Source organism: Pristiophorus japonicus, unplaced genomic scaffold (assembly GCF_044704955.1).
Source record: "Pristiophorus japonicus isolate sPriJap1 unplaced genomic scaffold, sPriJap1.hap1 HAP1_SCAFFOLD_236, whole genome shotgun sequence".
Classification (NCBI taxonomy): domain Eukaryota; kingdom Metazoa; phylum Chordata; class Chondrichthyes; family Pristiophoridae; genus Pristiophorus; species Pristiophorus japonicus.
In genome coordinates, this window is record NW_027252079.1 from 430,744 (window position 1) to 442,064 (window position 11,321).

The window sequence follows — 11,321 nt, forward strand, 5'->3', positions numbered from 1 at the left end:
TTGATGCCGGGCCACCACACATGGGATCTGGCTATAGTTTTCATCATTATTATCCCTGGATGGGTACTGTGTAGGTCGCGTATGAACGTTTCCCTGACAGGGGGATGGGAACCTATGCACAGAGGCAGAGGGAAATAAAATGGGGGCAGAAGCAAAAGATAGAAAGGAGAATAGTAAAAGTGGAGGGCAGAGAAACCCAAGGCAAAAATCAAAAAGGGTCACATTACAGAAAAATTCTAAAGGGGCAAAGAGCGTTAAAAAGACAAGCCTGAAGGCTCTGTGCCTCAATACGAGGAGTATTCATAATAAGGTGGATGAATTAACTGCGCAGGCAGCTATTAAAGATTATGATATAATTCGGATTACGGAGACATGGCTCCAGGGTGACCGAGGCAGGGAACTCAACATCCAGGGGTATTCAACATTCAGGAAGGATAGACAGAAAGGAAAAGGAGGTGGGGTAGCGTTGTTAGTTAAAGAGGAAATTAACACAACAGTAAGAAAGGACATTAGCTTGGATGATGTGGAATCTGTATGGGTAGAGCTGCGGAATATCAAAGGGCAGAAAACGCTAGTGGGAGTTGTGTACAGACCACCAAACAATAGTAATGAGGTTCGGAATGGCATCAAGCAAGAAATTAGCGATATAGCAGTTATCATGGGCGACTTTAATCTACATCTAGATTGGGTTAACCAAGGTGGTAGCAATGCGGTGGAGCAGGATTTCCTGGAGTGTATGAGGGATGGCTTTCTAGTTCAATATGTCGAGGAACCAACTAGAGAGCTGACCATACTAGACTGGGTATTGTGTAATGAGAGAGGATTAATTAGCAATCTTGTTGTGCGAGGCCCCCTGGGGAAGAGTGACCATAATATGGTAGAATTCTTTATTAAGATGGAGAGTGACAGGGTTAATTCAGAGACTAGTGTCCCGAACTTAAGGAAGGTTTTTTAGACCAATATGTCGAGGAACCAACTAGAGGGGAGGCCATCTTAGACTGGGTGTTATGTAATGAGAGAGGATTAATTAGCAATCTCGTTGTGCGAGGCCCCTTGGGGAAGAGTGACCATAATATGGTGGAATTCTGCATTGGGATGGAGAATGAAACAGTTAATTCAGAGACCATGGTCCAAAACTTAAAGAAGGCTAACTTTGAAGGTATGAGGCGTGAATTGGCTGGGATGGATTGGCGAATGATACTTAAGGAGTTGACTGTGGATGGGCAATGGCAGACATTCAGAGACCGCATGGATGAACTACAACAATTGTACATTCCTGTCTGGCATAGAAATAAAAAAGGGAAGGTGGCTCAACCGTGGCTATCAAGGGAAATCAGGGATAGTATTAAAGCCAAGGAAGTGGCATACAAATTGGCCAGAAATAGCAGCGAACCTGGGGACTGGGAGAAATTTAGAACTCAGCAGAGGAGGACAAAGGGTTTGATTAGGGCAGGGAAAATGGAGTATGAGAAGAAGCTTGCAGGGAACATTAAGACGGATTGCAAAAGTTTCTATAGGTATGTAAAGAGAAAAAGGTTAGAAAAGACAAACGTAGGTCCCCTGCAGTCAGAATCAGGGGAAGTCATAACGGGGAACAAAGAAATGGCGGACCAATTGAACAAGTACTTTGGTTCGGTATTCACGAAGGAGGACACGAACAACCTTCCGGTTATAAAAGGGGTCGGAGGGTCTAGTAAGGAGGAGGAACTGAGGGAAATCCTTATTAGCCGGGAAATTGTGTTGGGGAAATTGATGGGATTGAAGGCCGATAAATCCCCAGGGCCTGATGGACTGCATCCCAGAGTACTTAAGGAGGTGGCCTTGGAAATAGTGGATGCGTTGACAGTCATTTTCCAACATTCCATTGACTCTGGATCTGTTCCTATGGAGTGTAGGGTAGCCAATGTAACCCCACTTTTTAAAAAAGGAGGGAGAGAGAAAACAGGGAATTATAGACCGGTCAGCCTGACATCGGTAGTGGGTAAAATGATGGAATCAATTATTAAGGATGTCATAGCAGTGCATTTGGAAAGAGGTGACATGATAGGTCCAAGTCAGCATGGATTTGTGAAAGGTAAATCGTGCTTGACAAATCTTCTGGAATTTTTTGAGGACGTTTCCAGTAGAGTGGATAAGGGAGAACCAGTTGATGTGGTATATTTGGACTTTCAGAAGGCGTTCGACAAGGTCCCACACAAGAGATTGATGTGCAAAGTTAGAGCACATGGGATTGGGGGTAGTGTACTGACATGGATTGAGAACTGGTTGTCAGACAGGAAGCAAAGAGTAGGAGTAAATGGGTACTTTTCAGAATGGCAGGCAGTGACTAGTGGGGTACCGCAAGGGGTTCTGTGCTGGGGCCCCAGCTGTTTACACTGTACATTAATGATTTAGATGAGGGGATTAAACGTAGTATCTCCAAATTTGCGGATGACACTATGTTGGGTGGCAGTGTGAGCTGCGAGGAGGATGCTGTAAGTCTGCAGAGCGACTTGGATAGGTTAGGTGAGTGGGCAAATGCATGGCAGATGAAGTATAATGTGGATAAATGTGAGGTTATCCACTTTGGTGGTAAAAACAGAGAGACAGACTATTATCTGAATGGTGACAGATTAGGAAAAGGGGAAGTGCAAAGAGACCTGGGTGTCATGGTACATCAGTCATTGAAGGTTGGCATGCAGGTGCAGCAGGCGGTTAAGAAAGCAAATGGCATGTTGGCCTTCATAGCAAGGGGATTTGAGTACAGGGGCAGGGAGGTGTTGCTACAGTTGTACAGGGCATTGGTGAGGCCACACCTGGAGTATTGTGTACAGTTTTGGTCTCCTAACCTGAGGAAGGACATTCTTGCTATTGAGAGAGTGCAGCGAAGGTTCACCAGACTGATTCCTGGGATGGCGGGACTGACCTATCAAGAAAGACTGGATCAACTGGGCTTGTATTCACTGGAGTTCAGAAGAATGAGAGGGGACCTCATAGAAACATTTAAAATTCTGACGGGGTTAGACAGGTTAGATGCAGGAAGAATGTTCCCAATGTTGGGGAAGTCCAGAACCAGAGGTCACAGTCTAAGGATAAGGGGTAAGCCATTTAGGACCGAGATGCGGAGGAACTTCTTCACCCAGAGAGTGGTGAACCTGTGGAATTCTCTACCACAGAAAGTTGCTGAGGCCAATTCACTAAATATATTCAAAAAGGAGTTAGATGAGGTCCTTACTACTAGGGGGATCAAGGGGTATGGCGAGAAAGCAGGAATGGGGTACTGAAGTTGAATGTTCAGCCATGAACTCATTGAATGGCGGTGCAGGCTAGAAGGGCCGAATGGCCTACTCCTGCACCTATTTTCTATGTTTCTATGTATTTTTTCTATGAAAGGTAACTTCAATGGTATGAGACGTGAATCGGCTAGGATAGACTGGCAAATAATACTTAAAGGGTTGACATTGGATAGGCAATGGCAGACATTTATAGATTACATGGATGAATTTCAACAATTGTACATCCCTGTCTGGAGTAAAAATAAAAAGGGGAAGGTAGCTCAACCGTGGCTAACAAGGGAAATTAGGGATAGTGTTAAATCCAAGGAAGAGGCATATAAATTGGCCAGAAAAAGCAGCAAATCTGAGGACTGGGAGAAATTTAGAATGCAGCAGAGGAGGTCAAAGGGTCTAATTAGGAGGGGAAAATAAAGTATGAGAGGAAGCTTGCAGAGAACATTTAAACTGACTGCAAAAGCTTTTATAGATATGTGAAGAGAAAAAGATTAGTGAAGACCAACGTTGGTCCTTTGCAGACAGAATCTGGTGAATTTATAAGGGAAACAAAGAAATGGCAGACCAATTGAACAAATACTTTGGTTCTGCCTTCACTAAGGAAGACACAAATAACCTCCCGGAAATACTAGGGATTCGAGGGTCTAGCAAAAAGGAGGAACTGAAGGAAATCCTTATTAGTCAGGAAATTGTGTTCGGGAAATTGATGGGATTGAAGGCCAATAAATCTCAAGGGGCTGATAAGCTGCATCCCAGAGTACTTAAGGCCCGAGAAATAGTGGATGCATTGGTGATCATTTCCCAACATTCTATTGTCTTTGGATCAGTTTCTGTGGACTGGACGGTAGCTAAGTAACACCACTTTTTAAAAAAGGAGGGAGAGAGAAAACAGGGAATTATAGACTGGTTAGCCTGACATCGGTGGTGGGGAAAATGTTGGAATCAATTATTAAAGATGAAATAGCAGCACATTTGGAAAGCAGTGACAGGATCGGTCCAAGTCAGCGTGGATTTATGAAAGGGAAATCATGCTTGACAAATCTTCTAGAATTTTTTGAGGATGTAACTAGTAGAGTGGACACAGTGGATGTGGTGTATTTGAACTTTCAAAAGGCTTTTGCCAAGGTCCCACACAAGAAATTAGTGTGCAAAATTAAAGCACATGGAATTGGGTTTAATGTATTGACCTGGATAGAGAACTCATTGGCAGACAGGAAGCAGAGAGTCGGAATAAACGGGTCCAGTGACTAGTGGAGTGCCGCAGGGCTCTGTGCTGGAACCCCAGCTATTTACAATATACATCAATGATTTAGATGAGGGAATTGAGTATAATATCGCCAAGTTTGCAGATGACACTAAGCTGGGTGGCGGTGTGAGCTATGAGGAGGATGCTAAGAAACTGCAGGGTGACTTGGACACGTTAGGTGAGTGGGCAAATGCATGGCAGATGCAGTATAATGTGGATAAATGTGGGGTTATCCACTTTGGTGGCAAAAACAGGAAGGCGGAATATTATCTGAATGGTGACAGATTAGGAAAAGGGGAGGTGCAATGAGAAATGGGTGTCATGGTACATCAGTCATTGAAGTTTGGCATGCAGGTACAGCAGGCAGTGAAGGCAGCAAATGGCATGTTGGCCTTCATAGCTAGAGGCTTTGAGTATAGGAGCAGGGAGGTCTTACTGCAGTTGTACAGGGCCTTGCTGAGGCCACACCTGCAATATTGTGTTAGTTTTGGTCTCCAAATCTGAGGAAGGACGTTCTTGTTATTGAGGGAGTGCAGCAAAGGTTCACCAGACTGATTCCCGGGATGGCAGGACTGACATATGAGGAGGGACTGGATCAACTGGGCTTGTATCCACTGGAGTTTAGAAGAATGAGAGGGAGTCTCATGGAAACATATAAAATTCTGATGGGACTGGACAGGTTCGAGGCAGGAAGAATGTTCCCGTTGCTGGAGAGTTCTAGAACCAGGGGTCACATTCTAAGAATAAGGGGTAAGCAATTTAGGACCGAGATGAGGAGAAACTTCTTCACTCAGAGAATTGTGAACCTGTGGAATTCTCTACCGCAGAAAGTTGTTGAGTCCAGTTCGTTAGATATATTCAAAAAGGAGTTAAATATGGACCTTACGGCCAAAGGGATCAAGGGGTATGGAGAGAAAGCAGGAAAGGGGTACTGAGGTTGAATGATCAGCCATGATCTTGTTGATCTTCCGTTTGGCCTGCTCCTGCATCTAATTTCTATGTTTCTATGATTCTTGGGCAAAACCACGAGATTACCCCACAAATGAAAGTGCACCTGTATGGACATTTCGTCTTTCCGCCGCTGGAACTGCTTGATTTTTTCATGCATTTCCGCTGGGAAGCTGGACCAGCTCCCATGAAGGATACAGTTTTTTACAAGGGATAGTATAGGATCCTGGCTGGTTTAGGTCCTGATCTGGCGGGCTGGAACGGGTGTCTTTTCGTTTGCAAATGCATCCATCACCAAGAGCAAGTCTGCAGGCTGTGCCATTTCTACCCCGGTGGTGGGCAATGGTAGCCAACTGAGAGCATCAGCACATTTCTCTGCCTGGTCTGTGGTGGATTACATAGTTGTATGCAGCCAGCGTGAGCGCCCATGTTTGGATGCGGGCAGAGGCATTGGTATTAATCCCTTTGCTCTCTGAGAATAGCGATATGAGTGGCTTATGGTCAGTTTCCAGCTCAAACATGAGACCAAACATGAGATACTGGTGCATTTTTTTCACCCTGTAAACGCATGCCAGAGCTTCTTTTTCAATCATGCTATAGGCCCTTTTGGCCTTGGACAAGCTCCTGGATGCATATGCGACTGGTGGCAATGTTCCCGATTTGTTAGCTTGTTGTAACACACATCGGATCCCGTATGAAGACACATCGCAAGCTAGCACTAAACGTTTACATGGGTTATACAAGACAAGCAGTTTGTTGGAACATAACAGATTTCTGGCTTTCTCAAAAGCAGCCTCTTGTGATTTCCCCCATATCCAGTTGTCTCCCTTGCGTAGCACATGTAGAGGTTCTAGCAAGGTGTGTAAACCGGGTAGGAAATGACCAAAATAGTTGAGGAGTCCCCAGAACGACCTCAGCTCTGTCACGTTCTGTGGTCTCGGCGCGTTCTTGATGGCTCTTCTGTCTTGGTGTCGGTTGGTCTGATGCCATCTGCCGTGGTTCTTCTCCCTAAGAACTCGACCTCTGGTGCCAGGAAAACACACTTCACGCATTTCAACCTGAGTCCCATGCGATCTAGCTGACTTAGAACCTCTTCCAGGTTCTGCAAGTGTTCGATGGTGTCCCGACCTGTGATCAGTATGTTGTCCTGGAAAACAACGGTGTGCAGAACCGACTGTAGCAGACTCTCCATGTTCCTTTGGAAAATTGCCACAGCCAATCAAATCCCAAATGGGCACCTATTGTAGATGAATCTTTGTGCGTGTTGATGCAGGTGAGGCCTTTCGAAGATTCCACCAGCTCCTGCGTCATGTAAGCCAAGGTTCAACTTAGTGAATGTCTTTCCTCCAGCCAGAGTCGCAAATAGGTCGTCTGCCTTAGGTAGTGGGTACTGGTCCTGTAGCAAAAACAGGTACTCATTACTTTATAGTCCCCACAAATTCTGACCGTGCCATCACCTTTGAGAACTGGAACAATAGGACTGGCCCACTCATTGAACTCCATCGGTGCGATGATGCCTTCTCACTGCAGCCTGTCCAGCTCAATTTCCACTTTCTCTCGCATCATATATAGTACCGCCCATGCCTTGTATGTACCAGGAACCAAGTGGATCTGTACCTGTGACCCCGAGAAACTTCCGATGCCTGGCTGAAACAATGACGGGAACTTGCTCAGAACCTGGGCACGAGGTCGATGGACGAGAGTGCTCGGATACTGTCCCAATTCCAACAGATTTTTCCCAGCCAGCTTCTGCTGAACAGTGTGAGGCTATCTCGTGGTACAATCCATACTGGGAGTTCGTGCACTGCTCCATCATAGGAGACTTTTACTGCTGCGCTGTCAATTACAGGGATCAGCTCTTTAGTGTAAGTTGTTACCTTGGTATGAATGGAGCTAATCTTGGGCCTGTGTGCCTTGTTGCACCACAGCATGTCGAAGGCCTTTTTGCTCATGATAGACTGCCTCGCACCCTTGTCCAGTTCCATGGATACTGGAATTCGATCCAGTTAAACTTTTAGCATGATCGGTGGGCATTTCGTGGTGAAAGTGTGTACCCTGCACACTTCTGCCTCCTTGGTTCGAGTCTCTAGTTCAGCCTGATCCGCCATGGATCTGTTCTCCTCTGCAATGTGATGGTTTGCAGGTTTTGCAACTCATCTGCACATTCGCTGGAGGTGTCCCATTGTTCCACAGCTTTTGCACACATAGTGTTTGAAGCGGCATTGATGGGCTCGATGATCACCTCCACAGCGCCAACAAGGTGTTAACTGCCTCGAATTAATGGTTGATGGTGGTCTCTAGGTCATCTGAGGTCGTGCAGCTGCCGGCTTTTACGTTCTGCCTGAAAACGATGTTACTTTGTGAACAGTACTTGCCGAAACCTCTTTATGCTGCAAAATTTGTTTGGTGTTATCGCTGGTGGACATAAATGCCTGGGCTATCATAGAAACATAGAAAATAGGGCAAGAGTAGGCCATTCGGCCCTTCGAGCCTGCACCACCATTCAATAAGATCATGGCTGATCATTCCCTCACTATCCCTTTCCTGCTTTCTCTCCATACCCCTTGATCCCTTTAGCTGTAAGGACCATATCTAACTCCCTCTTGAATATATCCAATGCACTGGCATCAACAACTCTCTGCGGTAGGGAATTCCACAGGTTAACAATTCTCTGAGTGAAGAAGTTTCTCCTCATCTCAGTCCTAAATGGCCTACCCCTTATCCTTAGACTGTGTCCCCTGTTCTGGATATCCCCAACATTGGAGTGAGTGAGTGAGTGATGAGTGGGAGAGTGAGCGAGTGAGTGATTTGGTGAGTGTGGGTGAGTGAGTGGAGTGAGTGGATGGGTGAGTGAGTGAGTGAGTGAGTGAGTGAGTGAGTGAGTGAGTGAGTGAGTGAGTGAGTGAGTGAGTGAGTGAGTGAGTGAGTGGGTGGGTGGGTAAGTGAGTGAGTAAGTGAGTTGGAGTGAGTGAGTGAATGTGGGTGAATGGGAGTGAGTAGGTGAGTGAGTGGCTTTGCTCAGATTCGGTGTTTCAACAGTCAACAGTTTGCGAAGGATAACCTCATGGCCAATGTCAAGCACAAAAAAATATTTTCGCATTTGCTCAAGGAATCCATCGAATTTGCAATGTCCTGCAAGGCGCCTTAGTTCGGCGACATAGCTCATCACTTCCTGGCCTTCAGACTGCTGACACGTGTAGAATCGATACCTTGCCATCAGAACGCAATCCTTCAGATTTAGGTGCTTTCGGACCAGCGTACACAGTTCTTCATAGGATTTGGTTGTTGGTTCCATCGGAGCGAGAAGATTCTTCATGAGGCCACATAGGTTGTTGCCCCGCAGACGGTGAGGAGGATCGCCCTTCGTTTGGCAGTGTTCTCATCCCCTTCCAGCTCGTTGACTACAAAGCATTGGTCCATTCGCTCCACGAAGGCCCCCCAATCATCCCCTTCTGAGAATTTCTCCAGGATACCAACTGTTCTCTTCATTTAAGCGTGGTTGTTCGTTATCTCATCGCCAATTGTTATGCTCATAATAAAGTAATGCAACTGAGTACTGTAGACAATGAATAAGTGTGACCTTAGCTCCTTTATGCAGACTCCATCCAGAATGCTGGTACAGCGTGGGAGGCTTGCTTATATACAGCGCTCCCAAGGGATGCTGGGATCCCTTGGGACTCCAACAGGTAAGCCCTCTGATGGCAGAATTATACAGGTTGCCTGGGGTTGCATACATGACATAGAAAATAGGTGCAGGAGTAGGCCATTCGGCCCTTCGAGCCTGCACCGCCACTCAACGCATTCATGGCTGAACATGCAACTTCAGTACCCCATTCCTGCTATAGAAACATAGAAAATAGGTGCAGGAGTAGGCCATGACAGGTGGGCCAAGGCAGCAGCGTGTTCTGCAACCAATCGAGGTGCTTGAGGGTTGGAGCCTGAGTCAGGCTGTCAGGTGAGTCAGTATGAAGCCCTCTTAAAGAATTTATCTTTTAACAGTTAAATCGAGGTTTGTTTTCTCAACATAACAGTTTAACATTTGTCAATATCTTGTTTCCCTAGAGTTCCTATTATGAGTTCCAGACACTTCAGTGCCAAGTGGAATAGATGTTGAAAAGATCATTCATTTCCCTCTTACCATGTCACTGTTACTTAAAGGGACAGAGATTGATTTCCCCTCATTATGCAGTCGTAGTAGTTAAAGTAACATCCTTCCTATTGGCAGTGAGTCACATTCTGTGCTGGAGGAATAGCTGGCGGCTTCAGTCTTTAAAATACTTCTCCACTTGTTGAAATCCCTCCAAAGCTTCACTCCTGCCTATCTCTGTAACCTCCTCCAGCCCAGCAACCCTCTTAATAGGTTTGTTTTCTTTGGAACAGAGGAGGCTGAAGGGAGAACCTATTGAGGTGTATAAAATTGAGAGGGGCCGAGATAGAGTGAATAGGAAGGACCTATTTCCGTTCGCAGAGGGGTCAACAACCAGGGGGCATAGATTTAAAGTAATTGGTAGGAGGATTAGAGGGGATTTAATGGGAAATTTCTTCACCTAGAGGGTGGTGTGGGGTCTGGTACTCACTGCCTGAAAGGTTGGTAGAGGCAGAAACTCTCACCACATTTAAAAAATACTTGGATGTGTACTTGAAGTACTATAACCTACAAGGCTACGGACTAAGAGCTGGAAAGTGGAATTAGACTGGATAGCTCTGTCGGCCTGCGCAGACACGATGGGCCTAAATGACCTCCTCCCTTGCTGTAAATTTCTATGCTTCTATAATGAGAAATAATTTACTGTGTCGGGGGTCATGTTGCTGTTAGTTAAAGGTACAGAGATTGATTTTCCCTCATTATGCATCTTTAGTCGTTAAATAAAAATCTTTCCTGTTACCAGTGAGTCACATTCTGCACTGGGAGAGACAGCTGGTGGCCTCAACCTTTAAAATACTCCTCTTGTCCAAATTCCACCAAGGCTTCGCCCCTCACTATCTCTGTAACCTCCTCCAGCCCACCAACTCTCTTAATAAGGAGAAACAATTTTCAGTGTCAGAAGGCTCGGTAACCAGAGGACACCCATTTAAGGTGATTGGCAAATGAACCAGATGCTACACGAGGGGTAAAAATTAAGCAGCCAGATGTTATGGCCTGGAATGCACTGCCTGTAAGGGTGATGGAAGCAGATTCACGTTACTTTCAAAAGAGATAAATATTTGAGTTGGAAAGATTTGCAGGGTTATGAGGCAAGGGCAGCGGAGTGACTTGCATCCTCGTGTCTCAAGAGAAGTACCGGCAGGGATAGTGGATGCGCTGGTTGTAATTTACCAAAATTCCCTCGATTCTGGGTAGGTCCCAGCAGATTGGAAAACTGCAAATGTAATGCCCCTATTTAAAAAAGGAGGCAGACAAAAAGCAGGAAACTAGTTAGCCTAACATCTGTGGTTGGGAAAATGTTGAAGTCCATTATTAAAGAAGCAGTAGCAGGACATTTGGAAAAACAAAATTCGGTCAAGCAGAGTCAGCATCGATTTATGAAGGGGAAGTCATGTTTGACAAATCTGATGTAATTCTTTGAGGATGTAATGAATAGGGTGGATAAAAGGGAATCAGTGGATCAGGTGCATTTCGACTTCCAGAAGGCATTTGACAAGGTGCCACATAAAAGGTTACGGCACAAGGTAAAAGTTCACAGGGTTGGGGGTAATATATCAGCATGGATAGAGGATTGGCTAACTAACAGAGAACAGAGAGTCAGGATAAATGGGTCATTGGTTGGCAATCAGTAACTAGTGGGGTGCCGCAGGTATCAGTGCTGGGGCCTCAACTATTTACAATTTATATTAGTTACTTGGATGAAGGGACCGAG

General features: G+C 45.6%; 1 pseudogene; it reads right to left on the reverse strand.

Moving 5' to 3' along the window:
* The window catches only part of LOC139245785 (zinc finger protein 585A-like), a 423,809-nt pseudogene that overhangs the window by 83,891 nt on the left and 328,597 nt on the right, over window positions 1–11,321 (reverse strand).